This window comes from Buteo buteo, chromosome 16 (assembly GCF_964188355.1).
Source record: "Buteo buteo chromosome 16, bButBut1.hap1.1, whole genome shotgun sequence".
Lineage (NCBI taxonomy): Eukaryota > Metazoa > Chordata > Aves > Accipitriformes > Accipitridae > Buteo > Buteo buteo.
Genome location: NC_134186.1, coordinates 9,862,096 through 9,890,088, shown reverse-complemented (window position 1 = coordinate 9,890,088; position 27,993 = coordinate 9,862,096). Strand labels below are relative to the sequence as shown.

The following is a 27,993-nucleotide window of genomic DNA, read 5'->3' as shown; positions in this document are numbered from 1 at the left end:
TCCCACATTGTACCTGCAGCCTTCAAATGGAAATGTCACTCTCTAAATGTAATGAGATGCCAGCATTGCATGGAGGGCCATTACTCACCAAAGATGTTCTTGTTTGGAGTTTTGTGTGTAGGTTGCCATCAGTTGTCTATACTCCTTACCTGAACCAGGCATGTTAAGTAATGCATATGGCATGTGCAGGTGCACATGTGGTATGTATATGGTACTATGTATGTGTAGGGTAAATATCAGGTATATGACCTGACTTTACTGGGAAAATTTAGGTGTATTCTCCATTCCTGCCCCTGCCTCCCAGACATTCTTGCTGCAGTCAAGAGACAGTGGGGACCTTTGAGTCTGCCTTTAAAAACAAATGATGGGGACAAACAGAGGGAGGAAGTCTTTCTCAAACAGCCTGTCCTTTCAAAAGAAGGCCACAGGCACAAAAACACTTGGCACATTCATCCAAAATGGACTCTTGAACTGGACAAGATATATGGTTTGAGGTTTAGCAACTTATTTATTTCTCTCTCTGTAAATACTGGTACTAGGACACTATCATGTACTCTGGTGTTTATGGTCCAGCCTGCTGACAGACAAGGTGAAACAGTGTGGCTCAATCACATCTTTTTCAGCAGAATCCCACCAAATACCAACCAGACATGGTGGAAGTGGTTTAACAACTGCTCAAGTTGTTCACACAAGTCAAAAGAATAAGAAAACCAAGCAACATGCTTGGTTGGTAAAATTACTAGAGAAAGCATCATTGCTGGTGCTCCAGCTCTCGGGGCTCTCCAGGGTGGCAGAGGTTTTTTGCATGGCCTCAGACCCTAGTCTTCACTGGTTAGGCAGGGCACTGATGGTTTCATGTACATGGGGAGTTTATGATTTCTGCCATGGAAGTAGAAAACACAGTTTATTCAGGAGGCTAAAATGGGAAGCCTTATAATAAAAAGAAGGGCACATAAACCCAAGGTGTTTTTTAGGCCCAGCAACCCAGCTTAATGAATATCTTCCATCATCCAGGCAGTTGCCCCAACTAAATCTGCATCAAGACAGAGTTTGTCTTACCTCATGGTGGCTCTCTGATACTTAGTTCACTAAGTCTGATCCCAGGTCCCTCTGTGAGCAGTGGCAACACATCCTCTCCCAGGCAGCTGGAGCACAGCCCACAGGCATTGCCATCACTCTCCAAGGCTAAGAAAAGAGCCTGCAACACTATCTTACACTTACATAATTAATTCTTAGACACCTAAAATTGAGATGAATTCCTCCACAAATAAGTTGGTCCAGTGATGTCTATTTATGGCCAAATCCTGCCTGCCTGTTCCCACTGATGACCACAGTATTGTATAGTTAGCCCCATTTCTTCCAATGTGAGTGAAGTGTTAGGCTGTGGGAGCTAGAGGTACAAATATGATCCTCTGACTATAATCTGTGTTGTATCTATATAGCAACTGGAACAATGAAACATTTAATTTGAAAAGGAAGTGATACAAAACATTAACTTTAAAACAAAATATTTTACCTTAATGAAGCAAGAAAGTTGCAGTGACTCATTTTGGCTTCATTAAAATGACAGGGCTTCCCAAGAAATATATGCACTTTGATGGAGCCTCCTTTGAAATCCAACCCAGTTCACTTATTTCTCTTGGCTATAGGCACAGCGTGGCAATGCCTGGGAGCCTAGGGTGAACTTTTCACATGATGTGCTCTGTGAAAGGCATTGGCTTGCTGGGTGAAGAAGCTACAGAAAGATTTACACCCACACTGCAAGACTGCTAATTTAGCTTGCTGACTTCCTGCCTCCAACACCTGATTGCCTTGACTATTCCAAGTAGCTCATTCAAGCCCATCCATGCTCTTCTAGGCTATAGCTTACACGCAGATACAGCCTAAAGAATCTGCAGCATTTCAGTAAAATTACTAGTTGTACTTACCGCACCTGCATCCTGGTTACATTTAAATAAACGCAGTCCTGTCTGACTTTTGGGGCAGGCCCTTACCATTTGTAATGATGGCTTCCTACCAAGAACAGAACCAAAGTCAGTCAGTTGCAGATCCTCCCTCTTCCCAAGAGAGGGAGGTGTTGAGTAACTGGCTCCAATCCAGCAAAGCACTTAAACCATTAACATGTGCATTCTGTGACAGTGTTCATGTGCTTAAAGATGGACCTCCATTTTGACGGCTGCTGGAGAGGACACCAAGTCCTTAACATACTGTGTAATGTGTAACACCAAGACCAGCATTAATACAAAATACTGTATTTGAACTTCCTACTTTGAAGATTTTCAGGCTTTCCATCTAAATGACAGTGCTGAACTTTATCAGTGCTCCAACAACTACTTTCAGCAGTGATTTTTTTACTAAAATCTGCTTTTAGGTTTTGCAGTCTAGATTGTTCCACAATCAGAGAGAATGGGACCTGGGGTTCAACTTCCAAGACCACCAACCCCACTAATGGGAGTGACAAGTAAGACAGAAAGAGTCAAAGAATGTGTATTTTTGGTGCATGTCTGGTATTTGAAATACTCTTCTCTGCTAGATGCCACCACCAGTTAATATTCAGAAATCATTTTCACAAAAATATGTATATTTAAGGTACAGGGATAAGAGGTCTGAGGTACAGAACAAGTTGCTGTGCAACATGCAGACTCAGCACCAAAGGCACAAAATTGTGCAAGAATCTCTTGTAACTGATGACTTATTAAGCTAAGGTGTGCTTATGGACTACAGGGGTTGGTTAGTTATGTACTTCCTGGAAGTACTTAAGTGTTCCCAGAAATATTTAGTTCACTTTAAGTGAACAAAGTTGACTATAACAGAGAAAAATCCCACAGGTTAAAGACAAAACCTGGCAAGCTTTAAAAAAGGGGAGAGCAAGACTGGCATGTGAAGCAATCCAGTAAAGCCAGCTCTTGTGGCAGTCTCAAGCCATTGTAATTTATTTGCTGCATGCCTGGCACATCTTCACAAGCATCCCAAACTCTTGGTGCTTTCTATTCAACAATCTTGTCCTAGGAAATGCTGAGTGAGGATCCTGGGTCACACAGAAAGGAACTCAGAGACCCTGTGGTGCACAGAAAAGCACTTACTTAGAGGCCCTGGGGTGCACCAACAGTCATGTGGAGGAGCACAGAAAGGCATTCAGGGGTCTATGGGGGTGCAAAAAGGGCACTCAGAGAGGCCCCAAGGCTGCACAGAATGGCACTCAGAGGCTGCTGGGAAGCAAAGAATGGCACTGGGATGTTCCTGACATGCACCAGAAGGCACTTAGAGGCCCAAAGGTCTCACTGAGATGCACACAGTGGGCCCTGGAGCACACAGAAAGGCCCAAGGAGGCTCATGTGTCTAACTGAAAGGTATTTGGAGACCCCTGAACCACAAAGAAAGGCACTTGGAGGCCTCGGGGATGTACCAAAACATACTCAGAGGTCCCTGGCATGCACAGAAAAGCATAACGTGGTCCCTGGACATCAGGAGGCCCCTAGGACTGCACAGAAGGTGCCACTGAGGGGCAGAGGTGACCAGAAAGGCTCTTGAAGGGCTCTGGACCACACAGAAAGCTCTGGAGACCTCCATGTTGCATTAAAGGGTAAAGAAATTTGGCAGAAAATAAACCCTCTTGCATTCCAGCTTATCCTCAGATGTCAGAAGGGCTGGGAGCCGCTAAGTTTAGTTTCTGAGTAATGTCCAATTCAGCGCTATAAGTCTGGTCGCACAATGATGGATGCACTTATAGCACACTGCACTCTTGGCTTAGCCATGTTCAATGCACAAGAATTACCAGATTCAGGGAGTTTGCTTGCATTAACAAACTATCATGGCTAGATTAATGAGCAGGGCAGTTTATTAAAGCAACAGTACAGGTTCTTTTGGATTGCTGGTGACAAATACACTGTCTGCAAAGCACGTGCAAATGGTAATACAGTCGACTACAAGCTCATAAAATTATGAAAGAAAAGAGCTCTAAAGAATTCTAAGTTTCCTGGCGAAGCACTCGGTACAGCCAAGTGTTCAAATCTCACCCAATAGGCGTCCCTATGGGGGGGAAGAGAGGGTCAGCCCGTTGACTGATCCCAGAAGTCAGCGATGTCCTCCCAACTTGTCTATGATGTCTATTATCTTCCCTAATAGTCTTCCTCTTTTGGGGTCTTTTTATACTATTCTTCCTTTTAGGTGGAGCTTGAGTGACTCTAGTCATAAATATCTTTACTTTGATTGGTACAAAGTTATCTTGCTTTGCTTTTAAAGGTATATGCTAGAAAAAATTCAGAGTGCATGTTCCATGGGGGGTGGTTGCACATTGGAGGTGGGTAACTTTTGGGATGGGGGTGTGTTTTGGTATTATAATGATATTATAATGAACAAAGTTCACCCAAAGGACATGGTGTTACATGTCAGTACCCCAGAACTGGGCACATGTGATATAAATCGAAGTACGGCATTAGATCGACAGAACCCCCATTATTTTACCTCCTTGCTTCCAGTGGATTCAATGCAGGGACCAACTGTTCTTGTTCCTATCGTTCCAGTTCCCTATCCCTGCAAACACAGAGCCTGGCCGCGGCGTCTCCACTCCACTCCACCCTCCGTGTTACTTTTCAAAGTCAGCACACCAAGCTCGCCTGGTGTTGCTAACATCTGAAGTTGCAGGTTAAGTTGCTTAGGGAACTACCACGGAACCAATTCTTTACGTGTCCACTGTATTCCACCCTGGAGGTTCACCTTCCTTTGAGGAGGGGGGGTGTCATATCAATAAGTCACCTCCAGCAATCATTCCACACCCCAGAGACACAGAGAGGCATTTGAAGGCCTTTGGGGTGCACAGAAAAACATACCATTGCCACTGGGGAGCAAAGAAAGGCACATGGATGCCCTTGGTCCATGCTGAAAGGCACCTAGAGAACCTGGGGCCACACAAGAAGGCACCTGGTGGCTATTAGGTTGCATGGAAAGGCACTTGGAGGCACCTGGCCTGCAGAGAAATGCAGGCTGTGTCCCCTTGGACACACAGAAAGGAACTCAGAGACCACTGGGGCACACAAAGGCACTCAGAGATCCCTGACATGAACAAAAAGGCACTCAGAGATCCCTGGTGTGAACAAAAAGGCATTTAGAGGTCCAGGGTTGCACAGAAGGGCAGTCAGATGCTCCAGGACAACACACAAAGGCATTTAGAAAGTCCAGAGACACAGAGAAGTGCTCTGGGAGAGCCCTGTGTCACACAGAAAGGCAATCGGAGGCCTTACAGCTGCACACAAATGCACAAGAAATTCCCAAGGCCACCCAGAAAGCACATGGAGACCCTGGCGTGCACAGAAAGGCCCAAGGATGCCCATGGATCTCACCAAGAGGCATTTGGAGGCTCTGGGGCTGCACAAAAAGTGATACCGAGGGGTGAAAAGTAAACAGAAGTGTACATGGAGGTCCCTGGGGTGTGAAGAAGGGCACTCAGAGGACCCTCAGGTGTACAGGATGGCACTTGGCTGCCCGAAGCCACAGAGAAAGGGACACTGAGGGATGAAAGATGAACACAAAGGCCCAGGCCACACAAAAAGGCACTCAAAGGCCACTGGGAAGCCAAGAAAGCCACTCAGAGGTCTCTGGGGTGCACGAAAAGGCACTCATAGGCCCTTATGTGGGAAAGGAAAGGTACTCAGAGACCTGAGAGATGGCACAGAAAGGCACCCAGAGGCCTCTTGGGCCATTAGGCTGCATGGAAAGGCACTTGGAGGTACCAGGTCTGCACAGAAAGGCACTCAAGAGGCTCCTTGGTCAAGCACAAAAGCACATGGAGTCCCCTGGGCCTTACACAAAGGCACTTGGAAGCCTCTGGAGTGCAGAGAAAGGCACCCAGAGACCATTTGGTCAAACACAAAGACATTCAGAAGCCCCAGGCTCAAACAGGGCATTCAGAACTCCCTGGGCAACAGAGAAAGAGACTGGGAGGACACTGGGCTGAACTTTCTGTTCAACCCAGGGGCCTCAGATTGCCTTTTTGTGTGGCTCTGGGGCATCTGAGTGCCTTCCTATTTGAACCAAGGGCCTCTGTGAGCTTTTCTGTGCTGCCCAGCAACCTCTGTGTGCTTTTCTATATTAGATGCAGGGTCCTCCGAGTTCCTTTCTGTATGGCCCAGAGACTTCCATGTGTCTTTCTGTCCAATCCAGGGGCCTCCATGTGATTTTCTGTCTCCCAGGTGCCTCTTTATTCCATTTTGTTAGAGACAGGGGTCTCTCAGTGCCTTTCTGTTTGACCAAGGGGCCTCTGAATGCTTTTCTATGCAACCTTTTAGTGTTTTTCTTTGTCCCAAGGGGTCCTTCCATTGCCTTTCTGTGTGCCCCAGAGGCCTCCGAGTGCCTTTTGGTTGAACCCAAGGAGTCTCTGGATGCCTTTCTGTTTAGCCAATGTGCTTCTGTGTGCCTTTCTGTGCTGCCTAGGGGCCTCCAAGTGCTTTTCTGTACAGATCCTTGGCTCTGATTGCTTTTGTGTGTAGACCTTTTCAGTCTGTTCTCAGGGCCTTCATGCTGTCTGGGGGCCTCTGAGTGACTTTATGTGTGCAACAGGGGCCTCTGAGAGCTTTTTTGTTCGGAGTGCCTTTCTGTGCAGCCCAGGGACTTCCAAGTGTGTTTCTGGGTGCAACACTGGCCTCTGAGTGCCTTTCTGTTCTACACCTGGGGGCTCCAAGTACTTATGTACTCATGCATCCCAGGGCCTCCTACTGCCTGACTGTACAACCCGTAGGCGTCCAATAGGAAATGCCATTTTGGACAAGGGATAGCAGAGAGCAGGAGAAGGTGAAATGAGTTGCAGCGTGGCCCTGCACACAGTTGTGGGAGACAGTCACACAGTGTTTATACAAGGTGACACCCCCCCACACACCTCCCTGCAGTGTTTTGGGAATCTGAGAAGGAATTACCCCAGTGCCTCACCCCTGAGGATATTAAGCAATGTTTAGAGAAGCAAGGAGTAGGATGAGGTAGACGGCAATGAGATTGAAGTAGTATTTGGTTATTTTTAACCTGCCTCCAGCAACAGGGGGAGACTGTAGAAAGTGGATGAAAGAAAACAGGAGAATTATAAGCACCACTGGAACATTTGAAGACCCAATTACACTTGGATAAATTGGAAGCCCAGATACAGGGGGAGACCTTAGAAAGTGAGCTAAAGAAAACAAGAGAATTGTGAGCACAAATGGATGCCCTAGAAAATGACCAAAAGAAAACAAGACAATTGCAAGCAAAACTGGAAAGTTCAAAGAACCACTTGAGCTGGGGTAAACTGGAAGCCCAAGTATAGGGGGACATGCTGAAGATGCAAGTATGCACAGTTAGGAAGTTAAGGCATAGTGTCTGTACTGGGCAATGGAGTCATAGGAGTCATGTACTTACTTAGCCCAGTGAATATTAGGATGGAGTCAGCTGGGATTCCTCTACCAAGCAATGGACTGAAGGGTCTGGGGACAAAAATGGTAGAGTGATCCCTGCATGCCCTTTGGTTGTTAACAAAGCAAAAGCATCTCCTGGTGTGCTGCTGCACATAATATCAGCGTAGAATGTGTCAGACTTGTATCGGCAGTTCAAACCAGAGGAAGCTGGCACTGGCGGCAGCAGCAGCAGTCATTGCCACATGCTGAGAGGAGTGCAAGGCTCAGGAGGTCCCTGGGGGTGTCTGAGGAGGTTTCTGGGCCCTAAGCACCATTGGGCTGTGTGTGTGGAGGGACCAGCCAGCAGGCAACAGGTCCCGCGAGAGGGGCAGGTGAGAGTTGGGCAGTGCCAGTGGTCCCCATGGCCAGTTCAAACCATGGGAAGCTGCATATAATGGCATTGGCAGTTTGTGTGGAAGGGCGTGTGAGAATGGCGTTGTGCTCTCCCAGTTGTCGAGCTGCTGCCTGCTCTGCTCACCTGCAAGCTTAGGCTGTAACCCTGATGGTTGCTCTGGCTAGCTGGTGGCTCTGCAAGCCTACCCGGAAGCTTGAAGTCTCCAAGGAATTAGAATTAGAAGTACGACATCTTTCAAAAGAACTACCATTTTATAAGTGGGCCATTTTTTGTGAGGACTACAAGGAGACTGACCTGCTGAAAGAAAATGGTGTCAGCCTGCCACAACTGCAAAGGTGAGGCTGAAACCCAAAAAAACAGAAGCACTACAGCCTATGTATGCTGATGTCTCCAGCCAAAAAGGCCTCCTAAGGACTGAAATAGCTGTCCAGACCTTAGGTTGCATGAAGCTCTGGCACCTGGAAGTCTCCCTAGCATCTGAAGGCAGCAGTGGAGGTCATAACTGCCACTATGCCCAGCTAGAAGAACTCTTCAAAAGAGGACCTCAACAGGCAGCACAGTATCCAGGAATGTGATCTTAGGAACTGTCCCAGTCTGAGCAACAGCCCTGCCTTAAGGCTGAGCAAGGGGAAGGTAAGCCTGAATTCAGCCTTGAGCTGACTGGCACAAGTAACTGATGAGATGAAGGAGACAGGACCCTTGTCTCTGCTCAGGGCAGAAGAAAGACTTTTCCCACTTCCCCTAAAGTGCACCTACATAACAGATATGACACTCTGGGGTTAGAGAATGAAGAGCACGTGAGTAATGGACAGGATCCAGGGGAAGTCCACCATGCAAAGTTGATCCAACCACCCACCCACATTAGAACTAGTGCCATCAGAAAAGCATGTAAAATATTAGTAACTGGAGATGCCTTACTGAAGGCACCAAAGCACCCATTTGCCATCCAGACAATTTCTACAGAGAAGTTTTCTGCCTACCAGGAGTTTGCATTTGTGACATCACTGAGAGGCCACCAGGTGTGGTGACCCCTACAGATCATCATCCACTCCTACTGTTCCACATAGAGTCTAATGATACTGTGACAAGGCAACTTAGAACCATCAAAAGAGACTATATGCCCCTTGAAGCAATGTTAAAAGGATCCGGAGCACAGATGGTGTTCTCCTTTAGCCTTCCAGTCAGAGGAAGGGGTTTAGGAAGGAGAAGACAAACTGAACAGGAGGCGAATGCTTGGCTGCATGGCTGGTGCCACGCTCAAGGTTTTGGCTTCTGTGATCATGGATCTACCTTTAAGAAGACAGGTCTGTTGGGAGCTGATGGGATTCACCTAACCAAGTGGGGCAAGAGGGTCTTTGCCAACAAGCTGGCCAGACTTACATGGAGAGCTTTAAAATAGATTTAGTGGGGAAAGGGGTTGGAGTTTTGAGGAACAGAGAAGAGACAGGGGCTGCGGATTTATCAGGAACCAACAGGGAAACACCTTTGAAATGCCTCAGAGGAATTAGGACATGTTCCTCTAAAAAGGTGACAAGGTCGATAGCCCAGCTGAAGTGCCTCTATACCAATGCACACAGTATGAATAACAAACAGGAGGAGCTGGAAGCCACTGTGCAGCTAGAAAGCTGTGATCTTATCACTATCACTGAAATGTGGTGGGATGAATCACATGACTGGAGGGCTGCAATCAATGCTATAAAATGTTTAGAAGGTACAGGCAAGGAAGGGGGGGGGGGCGGTTGCCCTCTGTGTAAAAGAATGGATTGACTGCACAGAGGTGTCCTCGAAAACCAGAGATTAATAGATTGGGAGCTTATGAGTAAAAATGAGGGGCCAAGCCAACACAGGAAACCTCATGGCTGGTATTTACTACAGGCTGCCTGATCGGGGGGAGCCTGTTGATGAAGCATTCTTATATGAAGTACCAGAAGCATCACGCTCTCAGGCTCTGATCCTGCTAAGGGACTTCAGTCACCCTGACATCTGCTGGAAAAGCAGCACAGCAAACTGTAAGCAGTCCAGAAGGCTATTGGAGTGCGTTGAGGATAATTCCTCATCCAGGTGATAGACAGCCCAACCAGAGGAGAAGTGCTGCTAGACCTGTTTCTTCCCCACATAGATGAACTAGTTAGAGATGTCAAGACTGGTGGCAGCCTGGGCTGCAGTGATCATGCCATTGTGGAATTCACAGTCTTGAGGGATATGGGCCAGGTGAAGAGTAGAGTCAGGACCCTGAATTGTAGGAGAGCAAACTTTCAGTTGTTTAAGGAATTAGTGGATGGGTCTGCCTGGGAAACTGCCCTCAGGGATAAAAGTGCTGAACAGAGCTGGCTGCTCTTTAAGGACATGTTTCTTGGAGCGCAAGAGCTCTCAATTCTGACATGTAAGAAATCAGGTAAGGAAGGCAGGAGACTGGCGTGGCTCAGGAAGGACCTCCTGGTCACAAGTGCAAAACTAAAATTTAAAAGGGAAATGCACAAGCAGTGGAACCAGGGATGTGTATCCTGGGATGCTGCCTGGGAGTGTAGGCATGGGATCAGGAAAGCCAAGCACAGTTGAAGTAGCATTTGGCAAGGGGTGTGAAGAATAACAAGGCTTCTACAGGTATGTTTGCCAGAGAAGGAAGATCAAAGTAAATAAATAAGAGAAAGAGGACAGGAGAACTGGTCAGAACTGACATGGAGAAGGCTGAGGTACTCAACAATTTTTTTGCTTCAGTTTTCAATGGTAACCTCTCTTCCCATCTCTCTCAAGGCCCTGTGCCTCAAGGCAGGGACTGGGGGAAATGAAGTCTCTCCCATTATAGCAGAAGATGAGATTTGAGACCACGTGAGGAACTTGAACATGCATAAGTCTGTGGGACCCACAGCGATGTATCCCAAGGTTCTGAGGGAATTGGCTGATGTAATTGCCAAGCCACTCTCAAACATATTCGAAAAGCCATGGCAGTCAGGTGAAGGCCCCAGTGACTGGAAAAAGGGAAACATCACACCCATTTTTAGAAAGAGTAATAAGAAGGACCCTGGGAACTACTAAACAGTCAGCCTCACCTCCATGCCCAGTAAGCTCATGGAACAGATCCTCTTGGAAGACATGTCGAAACATATGGAAGACAGGGAGGTGATTAGAGAGAGACAATATGGTTTCACCAAAGGCAAATCACGTCTGACTAACACAGTGGCCTTTGATGATGGAGTGACTGTATCAGTTAACACAGAAAGAACTATGGATGTCATCTACCTGGACTTGTGTAAGACCTTTCCCCCTGACAAAATTCTTTCCTCTAAATTGCAGGGAGATGGGTTTGATGGATGGACTGTTAGATGGATAAGGAATTGACTGGTTGGCTGCATCCAAAGAGTTACAGTCAATGCCTCAATGTCCAAGTGGCAACCGGTAAAGAGGTGTGTCCCTCAAGAGTCTGTACTGGGACCACACTATTTAATATCTTCATCAATGACATATATGGTGGGATTGAGTCCACCCTCAGCAAATTTGCAACGACACCAAGCTGAGCAGTGCAGCTGATATATTAGCAGGATGGGATGCCATCCAGAGGCACTTTGACAGGCTTGAGAAGTGGCCCCATGCACAGTTCATGAAGTTCCACAAGGCCAAGTGCAAGGTCCCACACCTAGGAGTCATGGTTTAACCCCAGCCAGCAATTAAGCACCACGCAGCCACTCGCTCACTCCTCCCTGCCCCCCGCAGTGGGATGGGGGAGTGAATCAGCAAAAAGTAAAACTTGTGGGATGAGATAAAGACAGTTTAATAGGACAGAAAATAAAATAATAATAATGATAATAATAAAATATAATAATAATAAAAGAGTTGGAATATACAAACCAAGTGATGCACAGTGCAAGTGCTCACCACTTGCTGACCAATGCCAGTTAGTTCCAGAGCAGCGATCCGCTCCCCTGGCCAACTCCTCCCAGTTTATGTACTGGGTGGGCATGACATCACATGGTATGGAATATTCCTTTGGCCAGTTGGGGTTAGCTGTCCTGGCTGTGTCCCCTCCCAACTACTTGTGCCCCTCCAGCCTTCTTGCTGGCTGGGCATGAGAAGCTGAAATGTGCTTGACTTAGTATAAACACTACTTAGCAACAACTGAACACATCAGTGTGTTATATCAACATTATTCTCATACTAAATCCAAAACAGAACACTATACCAGCTACTAGAAAGAAAATTAACTCTATCCTAGCCAAAATCAGAACACTAGGTCAGGGCAATGCCCAGTATCAATACAGGCTGGGGTATGAATGGATTGAGAGCAGCCCTGCAGAGAAGGACCTGGGGATACTGGTGGGTGACATGGCCCAGAAAGCCAGTCATGTCCTGGGCTGCATAAAAAGAAGTGTGGCCAGCAGGTCAAGGGAGGTGATTCTCTCCCTCTATTCCACTCTCATGAGATCCCACCTGGAGTACTGCATCCAGCTCTGGGGTCCCCAGAACAAGGAAGACATGGACCTTTTAGACTGGGTCCAGAGGAGGGCCATGAAAACAATCAGAGGGCTGGAACACCTCTCCCATGAAGATAGGCTGAGACTTGGCATTGTTCCATCCAGAGAAGAGAAGGCTCTGGGATACCTTCTTGTGGCCTTTCAATATATAAAGAGGGCTTATAAGAAAAACTGAGAAAGACTTTTTACCATGGCCCGTTGTGACAGGACAAGGGGCAATGGTTATGAATTGAAAGAGGGTAGATTTAGATTAGACAGAAGGAAAAAACTTTTTATGATGAGGGTGATGAGACACTGGGACAGGTTTCCCAGGGAAGTTGTGGATGCCCCATCATTGGAAGTGTTCAAGGTCAGGTTGGACTGGGCTTTAAGCAACCTGATCTAGTGAAAGATGTCCCTTCCCATGGAGGGGAAGGAGAGGAGGGAGGTTTGGACTACATGATCTTTGAAGGTTCCTTCCAACACAAACCATTCTGTGATCCCATACTAAGCCTGGGGAAAAATTAGGAGAATGGCTACTGCAAGGGTGCGACCAAGGAGGGGACAAGGTACCACTGATGCATCTTGGAGCAATTTCCCAATATCCAATGATGACTCAATGCTTAAAAGGGGCACAGGCAAACAGAAATGTGATGTATTCTCTTTGGGAGTGGTTGTGGGGGGTATTGAAGCTACAGCAACCCTCCCAATTTGATTGGAATGATAGAACAGTGACATGGAAGTACATGTGACATGATGGGGGGGGGCAGTATTTGAGCGATTGGTTATTCAACAGCGTGTTTACAACCTTGCATTCACTAACCTTGACTTAGAGGTACTTACTTCAAACTCCCTGGACATTCTCAGTTTGGGCCTCCTTTCTTTCCTCACATCCAAACATCTTGTCACTCTCTGTCATTCTCTGTACAGCCTATTTCCTAATTGAAAACGTCCAGGTAGTTCTTCCACAAGGAAGGTGCCAGGCCTGAAAGCTGTTGCTGGTCTTCACCTTCCCTTTGCAGCCTATTCACAGGCACAATAGCACTGGGGATCTGTGGTGTTCCAGAGACCTAACATCTCATCGTTCTCATTGTCTGCACAGCCTGTTTCCAAAATTGATACTAGAAGAGCTCAAAAGATCCAAGTTGTCAGTGGAACCTCTCCACAGGTGGGAACTGCACCATGTGCTGTGGCATGATCAGAGGTCCCTCTGGACATATCGTAACTCAGGGTTCCCAGCATCTGAAGGATGTAAGATTATCTATACCATCCTTTTCTTCCTTCTGGTGTTAGCTTCAATAAATGGAATTCTAATCAATACATTACATAGTCTGAGGGCCTTTCTTACAGGGATCACAAAGAAAACTAAGATGTCCAGTGAACTATGGTTTCAAATCCCAAAGAAGGGTTCCCAGTGTACTGTTTAGGGCTTAGAGTTTATTATCTAAGGATTTAGACCTTTCCATTTAACAGTAAGTCATCAACCCTGAGCCCCAAAGTGGTAAACTGTAAACCTTGGAACCCAAATGGTCATTGGGGATTTGAAGTTTATGGATGAGATTAGATTTGAAATCCTGTGCCCTGATCAGTAAATGAGGAAACTGCAAGCCCTGACTCGTAAATAACAAGCCCCACAAAATCAAGTAATAAACCACAGCTCCTCAGTGAGAAACACTCAAGGACAAACTCCAAACTATAAACTGTAACTGGAAAATCCTGAACCTTCAGTTTTTAACACAGTTGAAAGCACACTGGTTAGAATCCATCTGTGGATCCAAAGCTACATCACTAATTCAGTACTGAGGCATGGCCGACACCCGCTGCAAGGTCCTGGGCTCCCTTTCCCACCAGATCTGTCTGCATTCCTCATCCTTAACTGCACAGGGGTCTTATTCTCACTCCGATCCCCTGGGGACCTATCCAGTGCTCTGCTCCCTTACCTTGACCCACCTATAGCACATACCCCCGCATACATCTTGGTGTTCTGATTTTGGCCAGCACTCAAGCTTACCAACCTCCCGGCACCTTCTCTCTCTCTCAAAGTCATTGATCCCTACACTGGTCCCCTGACCTGGTAAGCAAGGTCAGACCTTTTTCTTCTGCTCAGAAAAAATGACTGTCCAGTGTTACATGGCCAACTTATCTGTGAGAAGACACACATGCAAGGCATGTACCAAGACACCCTGCTGTACAAAAAGGACTGCTGAAATGTTGCACCTCACTAAGAGCATCACTGAAACTTTTCTAATGTGACAATGGTTTTATAGAGATACTATATATAACATGTTAAATGAAACGGACGGCCATCCCAACAGAGCACTTGGAACAAAAAGTGTCCTCATGGTGCCAAATTGTGCATTAGAACCTTACTGCCTCACCTTTCTCTGCACTCCTATAGCAGCACTAGGTGGCTCAGTAGAAGTTATTTTTGTACACATGCATCAGGACATTCAAAACTGCTGTATTTGTCAGGGTACCATTAACAGAAACACTGTTGTGTGCACATATGCTGGACCACTAAGCATACAGAGAAAAGTTCCACAGGCTGGGAAAGCAGCAAGTTAGGGACAGACCTGTCGCCAGGCACCATATGTTCATTCTGTGTTTTATTGGTTTGGAAAAGGTGTTCACAAGCGTTAATTCATTGTTTTGAACTACTTCCTAAAAGGAAAGTAATTACTAAATATTCATATGCTAATTATGCTTTGAAGAATGAAGCTGATGGAAAAATGCACAGAAGAATTCAGCTTGGGAAGAATTAATACTTAGCCAATCCAAAAATCATTACAAAAAGAACATCAGAAAATAATTTTTAAGTGTTCCTTTCCTTTTCTCATCCCTGCATTCAAAGGTTCTCATTACAACCACAAGGTTTAATACTCCTGAGTCTTTTTGGGAGCATATTCCTAGAAGGTCCACAACTGGCTGGGGGGCAGCATCAAGGTAGAAGAAAAGTTAGATGTTAAAATGTATATACTTCTTTGAATTTTTGAAGCTGTGGCATTTAGATGTTGGTTAATCAAATTGACACAACACATGATAACAAAAACTGGAATAAGAAAAGCTTACTTCCCTTTTGACTAAGGCAGAAGGTAGAAAATGTCCTTTGGGTTAAGGCAGTAATCAATCTTTCTTTTCAAAAAATAAAAATAGAACAGACTAGCTGTTACTTCCTTTATCCCCAGACAGCCCCTAGCCTTTATGACTCTCACCTATTACTATCAAGAGATGTCTGGCTCTCCTAACTGAATGTCACGACCTGGGCTGGACAGACCAGGGAGGGGTTGTGGTGAATTTGGAATTCCCTGGGGCTAAGTTAAGCTGAAATGACACCAAACAATCAGTTCAACATTTTATTCATAGCAGAAGCAAACTGGACTTGGGAGGCATAACGGTAGGTGGCCGGGTTTCTCACAACAGGAATTGGCATGAGACTACCTCAGTGATCCATGTAACTCAGGGTAACCATATACATCAATTTAGGGAATGAGGCAAGCCCTCCCATTGAGTCACAAGGTTCAGAGCAGACCCCCTTGCTTTCTAGACTTCTCCTCAGAAAAGGGCCTAGGGGTGGCTGGATCCACCCTTAGTCCCAGACTTGGTCAATGGTTTTATGTCTTAAAGGGATGAGGTGTAGGGATTGTGGAAAAGGAAGAGGAAAGAGAGAACAAGACAGAGAGAGAAAAAGGAAGAGAGGAAGAGTTCACCGGTCCTGGGTCCAGTGTTGGTTCAGTCAGCTGAGGGGTCCAGTCCTGGTGGGGCTTGTGCACCTGGGGCTTCAGTTTGTGTCATTTTATCATCCTTGCCCCTCCTTTGGGCGGGCACTCAAACTTATTGGGCTAATTAGGTGTAACCTTCAGGCGGTGGGCTTGGGGGGTGTTTGGGGAGTAACTTCTCCTTCCCTGCAGATGTGACCATTGTTTGATCTTTGTATCAGAACAGCACATCAGAACAGGGAGCTGTGCACCCTCCAGCATGCCCTCCCCACCCTGTTGCTGATGTCTGTGCTGATGGGCTTTTCACCTGTGGTTCCTTGCTGTGCAGCGTTTGTTGGTATGCAGAGTTTGCCTTTAAGCAGAACTTGCCTCACCACAATGTTTGAGACATTAACTCTTTCAGTCTCTCACACTGCAATAATAGGAGTATTTGGAATGAGACATATATATATATATATATGTTTGTGGGGTCGGTTTGATGTATCCTTTCCATTTTGTGAAAGCCTGGGGAAGGATGGGTTATGTGGTAGGACTGGTGCCACTTTAGAGCTGAGGTTAAAAAAGGTGCTGCGCTTTAGTGCAACTCCCTGAGTTGCTTTCATCACCAAATAAAACAAGATCTGTTTTGTCTAGTATGGTAGAAACAGGAGCTCCCAAGTGGATTCCAGCCACACCTTAGGGTAGTAGTTAGCACGTGCTTAACATCAAGTGTTGAAACCAAAAAGCCAGTCCAAGAAACTCTCTAAGACTCGTTTTAGTTTTAGAAAGCAGGCATTCTTTATTTGCAGCGCTGGATGCATGGGGGATAATTCCACCTAGCATGCATGGCACAGCTTCAGCACAAACAGGTTATATAGAGTAACTAATCACATATTAATCAGATTAGTATACATAAAAATTATTGTAATTGATTATCATAGTACTGCCTATATCCAATCTTGCGCAATGGTTCTAAATTTGAGTCGAAGAGCTGCTTTTGCAACCACTGACGCATTTGAAATTCTGTTGGCTGTCCTTGAAGTCTTTGTTCTTGTCCTTGTTCTTTGATCTTGAAGCTTAATGCAGTTTCAATCACTTGTGGTCAGTTTCAACATTGTTCTCATCTAGTGTACAGGAACATCTAGTCATAAGAGCAAAGAACTGCAAAACTTATGAGTCACATTATTAGTTAATCATTTGACTACACTTTTGTAATTACCTCTACTAGCTAATCCCCTGGCTATCCTTTTGTCTATTGTTTCAATCATAATGTTAGTATACGATTTCTTATAATCATTTATCAAATCTCACTTTTACAGTTATCTAGCAGCATACCAGTTTTCATAGCAGGTACAAAATATTAAAACCATAAAAAATATTTAAGCAAACCATACAGAATGTATAGACATATGCTATCAGTGTATGCTTAAATCCCACCAACTGGCTATTAAAGGTCACATGAATCCCAGAGATCTAACAACAACAAAAATTCCTCATAAAATACTACACTCTATTTTTCACTCCTGAAGGATGCCAGGTTTGCATTAGAGGTTATGGTCCATACGTCACCCAGTGAACTTGCCAGACTCCAGCTGGGAAGCCAGAACATTTGTCCCCTCCTACCCGAGGTGGCTGCCAAAGCAGCGGCATAGCAAGGATAGAAATCTCTTGGTTGGGCTGGCTGTACCTGCGAAACCACTGCCCGAGCACTTGCAGGGAGAAGTGTTCAGCTCTACCACTGAACGGCAGCAGCCTGCATTCATCAGGCTGCTCCCTAGAGGAAACGATCCTGACTGCATGGATCTTGCTGCTGCAACCATGTATTTAACAATGAAGTGTTTCTAGAAAGGGAAACAATGCTTGAACAATCATAATCCAGCTGGTGATTTTCCAAGGCAGCTGAATATTCCCAGTCCCTGAACAGGGCAGGTGTGGTGAAAGCCCCGTAACAGTTAACAGAAAAACACTACTCCTATTATTGCAGTAACTAAAAATGCTGGAGTGGCTCAGCAGTGCTCTGGGCGTTTGGGTGTCTGTGCCCAGGGAGGGTCTGTCTCTATCGCCTTCCCCTCCCCAGCTCTCAGGTCACCCAGGGGTACCCCCACCTGGCCCAGCTCCAGCTTGGAGCTCCTCCCTGCCACCCCCAGGTGGCCAGCAGGCTGGAGACACCCTCACACTCACTTTTAAAAAAACCAACAATCTGAACTCTAAATACCACCTGCAAGTAAAAAGGAACCAGGCGTACCAGGCTGGACAGATTTAAAGCCCAAATCCATTCAAGAGCTGCACAAACCACCACTCACTCCCACTGCGCACACTCCGCCTGCCTGCAGGTACAGGCAGCTGCCATGTTTCTTGAGTGCTCCCCAGGAGCAGCACCACAAAAAACATGGTGCTGACAATAACTTGAGCAGAGCTTAATTCTGGGCAGTTTTTCCTCTTTTTAGGCCTTTTGAGAGCAGGTGTGGGTCCCAGGACTGGTACATGTCTGGCAGCTGTCAAGCAGTGGCTCAGGACCATGCCAGGGCCAGCAGTGATGGGCAGAAGGACAGGTGATCACACCCCAGGGCCAGGTACATGTGTGGGATGTCAGGTTCACCCCTGCCTGTTTTTTTCCCAGCGAAGCCCCAGGTGCCAGCCCAATGCTGCAGCCCCAGGGCCAAGGCTCAACGAGTGGGCATTTCTGTGGGTGCTGCACCCTGCTGGGCCCCACTGCCCATACCCAGCCACCTGGCTCTGAATACTGCTACCCCGAGGGGTGTCTCAGGGAGGACACGGTCACCTGCCTGGTGGCTCTGACACAGAAAGGATGAGCTGAAGCCCTGTGGTCATGGCTGGCCAGTTCAAAATCTCCGAGTGCCTTTCTCCCAGTAGTGTTTAACCCAAGCACTTTTTCAGGGCATGATGGATGATGTGAAGATGGATGCTGGTGATGTCCTGGTGGCTCTGTCCCACTCCCACTCCAAAGCTGTGATGTCCGAGATATGGGGCCACCTGAAGGCCCTGGCAGAGACCTCCAGAGACTTTATTTTCAAAACTTACTGAATAACCTGTAATGTGGTTACTCTTCAGATAATATGAGGACCCATCTACACATAGTTCAAGATAGGGCTCTGGAAATGGCACATATGTTAAATATTTTCTAGTCTTTTCAGCTTCGTGGGTTGTTACCACGCAGTCGTGATGCAGATTTTCTTCCCCAGGTAGAGGGAGTAGACTAGCAGGATTCAGCATATCATATCACTCAAGTCTCGCTTCTTCCACCTGTAAGAGATCAGCTCACGGCGATGTATTTGCTGCAGTGACAGTGCCTGGGTAAGGTGCTGTGACAGCAGCATTTCAATTTCATGTGGTACTTGTACCACTAGAGAGGATCCAAGCACATATTTTTACTCTGTTCAACTAGGAGTGCTGCAGCAGCTGTCCTAGGGACACAAGCAAAGGATCCTTGAGCTACCAGACTGTACTGGTTTTGGACAGGATAGTTACATTTCTTCATGTACAAACAAGGTCAATGGCTTCCTGTAGTTTGGCCATCCCAGAGCAGATGCAGTCACTAATGCTTGCTTCACAAACCTCAAATGGCTTTACCTTGTATGTTATCCAGTGAAGGGGTTCTCCAGCATCTGGAGCAGTAGTAGGTTTCGGGGGGGTTGCCATTTCCCCTGAAGCAGCTATCCAGGGGCAGCAGAATCCTACAGCTCCTGACAAGGCTTGCATTTGCTTTTAGTAACTGGTCGGGGAAGATTTTGAATGGCTTTAATATAGTCCTTGGATAAACAACACTCCCCTTGTTGGAGAATGTAATCCAGGTATTTTACACCTCTATTACCGAAATGGTAACTTACATGGAGAAGCCCAACGGCCCTTCCCAGCAAAGGCAAGAAGGAAATTACAGGTGTCAGCTGTGTAAGAGTCCTTGGCTACAAATAAATCATCAACAGATGGTACCAAAATGTATCCATTTTTAAACACAGCATTCTGCAAATCTTTTACTGAAATTCATAGAAAAAATAGTGGACAGCCCAGCAAAGCCCTGAGGGAGCCTTGTCCATGGGAGCTGTGTCTTTCCCCAGGTAAATGCAAAAAAGGTATTGAGAGTCTGGATGAACAGATGCTGATTTAAGGGAGAAAAAGTTACCCCTCTATCTAATAGACAGGAGCAATCATGTTCATCAATAGAAAGGTTGAAGACTGGATTCTTATCAGAAGAAGAAAATATTTCATATTCAGAGGCTCCTATAGTGACTGCACCATAGGTCCCTGCTAACTTTCAATCCTGGGTGAAATCTAGCTGCCCCTGTTGCACAGAGCAGGGAAAGACTGCAGCATAGGATTGAGAGATCCTTTTAGGAGGCTGGTGTTTGGTGGTGGTTGCTGTTTTGATTTGTTTTGTCATACTGGGCACTCCCATTTCCATTGGCCTTGTTGTCTATGATAATTACAACAGTTTACAACAGTCTCCTGTTCCTTGAGATCCATTGCTTCTAAAATTTTCTTCTCTACCCCTACCTTGGAAATCTCCACCTCTTCATCCCCTCAACCTAGGATTATCATTCAACACCACTGCCAATAGACTAGCTTGCTGTTCCTTTCTTTTCCTTTTTTTTTTTTTCTTGAGCTGTCTTTCATGTTTTCCATTAAAGATTAATGTAGTAATGCTGACTATTTCATCCAATCCTTTGCCCTGCCATCCTGGCATATGTTTAGAAAAGTGTTTCTTAATATCTGGGGCTGACTGATCTGCAAAGACAGTCCATTAGAGTCTGATTTTCCTTGCTTTCAGGGCTGACCCCTCCAAGCGTGCTCACTTTTTTAAGCAATAGGGCATAATATTCAGAAGGATGTTGAGCACTTCCCTGCTGACATCTTTGGACCTTAGCCCAATTTACAGTTTTCCATCCTGCCAGTTCTAAGGACTCTAACGATCCCCTCTCACACGCTGCAGGTGTATCTCTATCGGCTGGTAAGTTTGGGGGACCGACCTAGGTCATTGGCTGGCCATGGGGTTCTGCCCTGTGCTTCCCCAGCTGATCTATGATTTGTTTCCCAGAATTGTCTTCTTTCCTCAGGAGTAAAGACCATCTCAAACACTTGCTGCATGTCAGCCCACGTAGGGTTATAAACACGGAAGATGCCACATATAGTTTGTATCACTTTCTCTGGATTATCCCACAGTCTGGGCTGACTGGCGTGGGGCTGGAGCTGGGCTGGGAAGCGTGGTGCCTGCCCTCTGCCTCGGAGATCGGCTGCTTCAGGAGGAAGAAGCTGCAGTACTTTGCACAGGACCTGCACTGGCTCAGGCCGACCAGCATGAACTGGGGGCAGCTGGGGCCGATGGCAGTCCTGACTCGCCCACACCACCGGGAACAGACACCGCAAGGCTCCCCAAGCCACTCCAGACCCTGGGGGCTGCCTCTTCCTGCACAGCCCAAAGGGGACCACAGGTTTTCTCCTCACAGAATGTCATCTGCTTTGGCCTGGGATGCTGCTCCTTCTAGCACTCCTCGGGAAGGGGCACATGAACATCACAGAGCTTCACCTCCCCGACAGCAAGACCAAGACTGATCTCTGGCCCAGACCAGAGAGGGGGGAGGACAAAAACAACCTCAAAAGTTCCCCAAGCCCCGCTCCCATCTCCACCATCGGTGAAGATGGAGCAGCACACAGAAGTCAGCATTGCAGAACCACCAGTGTCTGCTCCACCCCTTCCCCTGGCACACGAAAATCACCTCTCAAAAAAATAATTGTTTAAATGGGAAACTATGGTGGGGATGGGAAATCAGCACTGAGGACAGGAAATCATCAGCAGGATGAGAAATCATTGAGATGGGAAGTTGTTGAGGTATGAAAAATCAAACCATCAAGGCTGGCTGAAGCAGGTGCTGGCGGAATGATCGCCATGGGGACAGACCCCCCTAGAACAGTTTGCCCCAAACAAACCCCACACTGATCAACTGCCATGGCAGGTATAGCAGCAGGCTCCCACTCCTCCTGGTGCTCCTGCCCTCCAGGTAACCTCCCAGCTGGCTCTGACCACCAACATCTCACCCCATCACCCCTCTTTGCTTGCTCCAACAGAGAGGTTCCCTCTCCAGCTGCCAATAGCATCGGAGGTGCCCGCCATGAGCTTCGCTGCACTGGCCATGCCACCACCGGTCACTGCCCAGGTTCTGTCCCCTGTCCCAGGGCTGCTGGTGTCATGTGAGCCTGCCCAGCTCCACCCCATCACCTACCAGCTAGCACAGGCCAGCATCTGGCAGGGGGTGCCAAGGCCACTGGTGGTCCCGGGGCAGGCGGTGCAGCTGCCCCCTGTGGTGCAGCTCACCGATGGGCTGCAGCTGCCCATCATGGCTGCTCTGTCTCCCCCTGCCTATGGCTGGGGACAGCAGGTGGTGAAGGGGATGCTGGTGCCCCACCAGCTGATGGGGCTGGGGCCAGGGGCTATGGGCCATGGGGATCCCCTGTACCCCATGGCTCAGCAATGGGTGCAGGGCCTTCCTGTGGTCCACACCCTGCCCAGCAGCACCAAGAAGCCACTGGAGGCCTCTGATAATGACATGGTGGTCATCGAGGACAGTGTCCCTGCCGCCAGCCCCCACTGGCCCACCCTGGCTACACCATATGGCAGAACCAAGACAAAGCCCAAAGGTGAGCTTTGGGGGGTGGCAGAGCCCATGCGTGGGCATCCCATGCACAGGAAAGCTTGCATTGCCCAGGGTTGGGCTGGTTTTGATTGCTTTTTCAGTAGCAGTGACCATCCTGGAGGCCCTGGAGAAGCTCCAGGACCTGCCCGAGCTGGGGCCAGACACCTTCACCGAGGCCTTTCCTGAGCTGGCAGGGGACAACGTGCCATTTCTGGATGAGCAGTCGTTCACCATGGACATCACCGACATACTCACCTGGCTTGACACCATGGACGGCAAGGACACTGTCCCTGAACTTCCCAGCAGTCCCCGCTTGACCACCCTCCTCAACAAGCTCCCTGACCTTTCAGAGTACGTGGCAGAGGGTAGCTGCCCCACGGAGCAAGTGGCAGCAGCGGTGCTGGGGGACAGTGAGGACACTGTACTCAATGTCCCCTACTTGACCATCTACCTCAACAAGTTCCCCGACCTCTTGAAGTACAGGGCAGACGGCAGCTGCTCCAAGGAGCAAACAGTGGTGGCAAACCTGGGGAATAGTGAAGACACCATCCCTGATGACTCCAACAGCCCCACCTTGACCACCTTGCTCAACAACCTCTCCCAGTACATGGCAGAGGGTGGCTGCCCCAAGAAGCAACTGCCAGCGGTGGGGCTGGCGGACAGCAACCTCCTCTCGGGGGTGGCGACGTCCTTGTTGCTGGTCCCCAAGGAGAAGCAGGGCAGGGTGGCAGCAGTCCTTCCCACCTGGCTGCCAGACAGTCCCATGAAGAGTCCCTTGAAGGGTTGCCCAGAGGGTCCTCCAGAGAATCCCCCAAAGGATCCTCTGGAGAGTCCTCTGCTGAGCCCCACGGCTGCCCCACAGTGTCATCTGCCTCGCATGGCCCAACTGGTGGAGGAGGCACTGCGGAGGCAGCCCTGTGTGGTTTTGACCCGCTTGCTGCTGCCACCAGGCATTGTATCCTGCTGGGTGATGCCCAGATCAGGAGAGGCAGGCGGCAGGCAGGCCAAGCGCCCCACATCAGCTGGCACCCCCAAGATGCAGGAGACCTCCCTGTGGGACAACATGCCACCCAAAAAGAGGAAGAAGATGGTGGTGCACTGGGTGGTAAAACACTCAAAAACCCTGTGAGAGGGGAAGCCGGGACAGTGGGCAGTGGGCAGCAGCAGGCAGCAAGCAGGCAGCAGCAAGCAGAGGGCATTCAGCAGCAAGAATGTGTCCACCAAGCAAACCAGAACCCTGAGGGACACCAGGGGGACAAGGTGCCCCATGCCGCCCCGACTGCTTTTGACAGGTTGATAGAGAAGGTGTGGAGCATGGATCCCCATGACATGCAACCTGCACCTACCCACTCCAGCCCCAGCCCTCTCCATCTCTCTATTTCCTTCTTGATTCATTAAAGGTTTGATGTTTGTTTCACAGTGCCTCTGCCTGTGGTCATTCGTGTGGCGGGAAGCAGGGGGGTTAACGCCCCCTGTCGCATGCGTAGATCTGACCCTCCACCTCTTCACCCCAGCATATGAGGAAGCCTCCATGATTCCAGATGGAGACGTTTAATTAGAACCTTAATTCCCAGACTTGGTGTAAATGAACTAGAAAAAGCTTTTAAAAATTTATCCGCTACCATGGAAGCTCCAGGCAATCGCACAGTAGATGCCGCTTTAGTCTTGCAACAGGAAAATTCTTTAGCTTTGTCCTGCTCTCAAAATTATCTAGTACTTGTTATGCTTACCCCACAACAGGGAGGTGTCTGTGCATTGATTCACACCACCTATTGCACCAATGTTAACAAATCTTCACAAATCAAACATGACATCCCCTGCCATTTCCAAACATTTACAAATGTTATATCAAATCACAATATCTTCTGGTGTATTTTCACTTTCTGACCTGTTTAGTTGGGTACCATCCTTAAATTTGCAAAAAATATTAACAAAAACTCTTATTATTGTAATACTCTTTATCCCATTAATAAGGTTTGTTTGGATTGTGATTAAGCTTTGGTTTGCCATATGTCATAGAACCAAACAATTGAACACACCAATAGCAGTTAATCTCGCCTTTGCGCCTCACTTGGGAAAGTATTCCTCCTCCTCCACCACCTCTCTGTTCACACTCAGCCATTTCGCACGTGTAGAGGCAAGAGAGGCTTGCACCCTCACTCTGCAGGGCTGTTAGCCCAATCACTGGATCATGCCATCACCCATGCCGCAAGGGGTGGAGTGTGGCGAGATGCTCCTGACCACAGGTAGGGCATGGGACAGTGGAAAGTGCTTACACAGTGTGCTTGCACTGTTCGCACAGCTGCATGGGCCCACTTGCACACAGAAACCTGTGACCAGCCATGTATAACTACTTGTGGATCACCAACCTTTTGGAGACACATCCAGCTTTGTAAGTAAAGGACACGCTTGCATCACCCTGACCGTCATACAATGGAACAGAGAAGGCACAGTCCCATAAGTAAGGCGCCCCAGCGCTGACTCGGGATAGCTCTCGTTGGCTGGTCCAGGGGTGCTGCCTGGCAAAGGAGACATCCTTATGTCATGACGGATAACACAACAGGTCAACAATTTCCCCAACTATTGCTCATCAGCAGGTAAGATTAACCATTAACGGTGTTGTACCTTGCCTACAAAGCAAGTGAGATTTCCCCTTCTCTCTTTTGCTCATGCTCAGATTGCTTGCGCTCCACTCAGGCTTAATGATATTGATTGTCAACTTATATTATTATAATAAGGTTGACCAGAATTCGTCCATAGACTGTTGCTGTTTTATCGTCCGATACCCAAAGAACCCCTGTCGTGTGACAGGCCTCCCCTTCTGATGGAAGTTTTAAGCAATAGCCTGTGTTTGGCAAAGAAAGCTGGCAGGAGAAGCACCAGGATGTAAGCAAAGAGAAAGCCTGACAGAAGGTTCCTCTGCTGATCTGAAAATTTAAGGGAAAAAACAACTCAAAAACCAGAGTGGCCTTTTCCATCACCCCAATTTAAAGCAGAGCAAGCAGCTTTTATTTTAACACCACTGAAAAAATCCCTAATACAGCCTTCTTTGGAACACTGCTTTGGGGTTCAGGAGACTCAGGGAGACCAGATTAAATGCTCAGACCTACCAACATAGAACAGGGAAATGAAGAGGCTATTATATAAAGTAATATTTGTACAAGGAAAAAAATAATCCAGCTTTTTCATGATGATAACAAGTGTGATGTTTACTTCAGAAAAAGATGGGAATAAGGGAAAATTACCTGCCTATGTTGAAGGTAGAGCATGACCAGTTCCTGAATGACCAGGGACTACTCCGTCCAGAGAGGGCAGGAAAGACATCCCAGGATTAGGGTGGAAACGACATCAACACCCTGGCATCATGAAGGCTACTGAGAAGACTGCAGTCCCAGGCTTTTTGTGGGACCATTATCCTGCAAGGGGCTTTGCCTTTGGCAAAGCAACGGCAAACCAAACATTGCCACTTGAGCGCTCAAACTACAACGTCACGATCCGAAGGAGCTCAAGTCTGTAAGACTTGGATAGATTTAGCTGAGAAAATGATGAGTCCAAATGAAATGTATCTCCAGGAGATAAAACCATCAGCAGGAGCTGGCTCATCCTGGGACTCGGTACCAGTCAGGCACACGACCTGCAGTCCAGAAGTACCTCGACACCCTGCATTAACACACTAGCATGCACTTGAAATGTAAACACTGCCAAGTCATCTCTTGCGTCATCTACAGAGGCCCCAATTTAGCAAACTGAACCTTACTTCTGCTGAAACTTTCCTCACAGGCAACTCATTTTCTGTGTTTGTAAACTGTAGTAAAGACCCTTTCTAGCACAAATGCTCAAACCCTGCCTATGGTGAAGAAGCCATTTAGACAAGCCCTTTCCTCACTGCTGTCTCACTTCCCAGAAATCAATCATTATCAAAAGCTCCATATGAAGACTGCATAAAAAAGCCAACTGCAAGTGCCTTTACTTGTTTCTATTTTTGGCAGGCATTGTTCTAGGAAGAAACTAGCTTTTCCTGCTTGCTTTGCTACAGCTTCATTACCTTTAAAGACAACACTTCTTACCTCTGCTACTCCACTACAACCTCACAGCCCAATAAATCATACTGCAGGTAGGAAACCGTCACCATACAAAGATGGGCATGCTACAGAAAGACGCTACTCTCAAACAACAGGCTCTTTCAACCACTCTTCCTCTTGCTCACCAAAGTTCAGAGCATGTTAGAAAACAAGAGCAAAAAAGCAGGGTTCTCTCTCACCTTTTATGGACCCCATAAAAAAACAACAAAAAAGAGGCAATGCATCTCCATCAGAATTGTGATGATAACAAAATTGCAAATGAAAGTACAAAGCAAAGTGGAAGAAATGTAGCATACTATTTGGGCACAAATGAGGCTGAAGCAAAACACGTATGTTGATAAGACAATGGTGGGCATGATTTTTGTCCAAGTAGTATTGCAAGAAAAATATCAAACTAAGTGGTAAAGATGGAATCCTAATATGGAGGTGTTTAATTACTTTAACTGCAAAGCAAGCTAAGGATGGTAGTGAAACTACTCCTTACTAGGGTTTTAAAGTATAAGAAAGAAATTTGATTTAATAAAGCTTTATAAGGATTGCTTTGGTCTCTCACGTGTATTTTTATGTCTGAGTTTTTTTTTTCTCTGTATTTGATTTTTTTGTATTTGTGTCTGTCTTTGTCCTGCTCTTTGGTTGTTTTTCTGTGCTTTGGTTTGTGTCTGATAGCTGTTTTTTTCTGTGTCTATCTGTGTCCCTGGTTTTGATTATTTTTTTCCTGTGTCCTTGTCTTTGTCCTTTTCTTTAAAATTTTAACTGTACAAAAATATCAAAGCTAAATAGCAGCAGTAGAAAGTGGCATACTCCTTGGGAGTAACTATTTGAAATAACGTTTAAAAAAAATCTACTCCCAGGGAGGAAACCATTTTCTACTGCTGCACCAGACTTATTATTTTTCATTTTTTATTTAGACTGTATATACCACCTATACACACCCACTCATTAGCATTAAACATGCAAATAATCTGACTACAACAATCATTAGCACACGCAAACCACGGATTGTTCCCACATATGATACCAATTAAACACATACAAACACACCCAGCAGCACTAACAAAACAAATAACAAAACTCCAACCACACAGTCCCCAATATTCAACCCCACCCCCTAACTAAAACCAACCCAACACCTGCAAACTAATTCAAACCCCTCCTCTTCAAAACCAAAAAAACATACGGCACATGAAGGTTTAAAAATGGACTCCCAACAGTAGAATCCGTGCATGACCTCCCCAGTGCCCTCAGAAGGCTTCTGCGGCTGTTGGAGGACTTCTGGAACATCGGGAGCAACCTTTGCTGCCCTGGGAGGACTTCCGGTGCCATAGAGATGAAGTTCCAGATCATAGAGATT

At 47.0% G+C, this 27,993-nt stretch overlaps 1 long non-coding RNA gene across 1 annotated transcript; it reads right to left on the bottom strand.

Annotated features, from left to right (window-relative positions):
• Positions 1-16,707: 16,707 nt before the first annotated feature.
• Positions 16,708-27,925, bottom strand: LOC142039916 (uncharacterized). The gene is made up of 3 exons (XR_012653089.1): positions 27,820-27,925; positions 24,930-25,079; positions 16,708-17,074 (listed from the first exon to the last, which is right to left on the bottom strand). It is a non-coding gene; the product is annotated as an uncharacterized LOC142039916 (long non-coding RNA).
• Between the last annotated feature and the right edge of the window lie 68 nt (positions 27,926-27,993).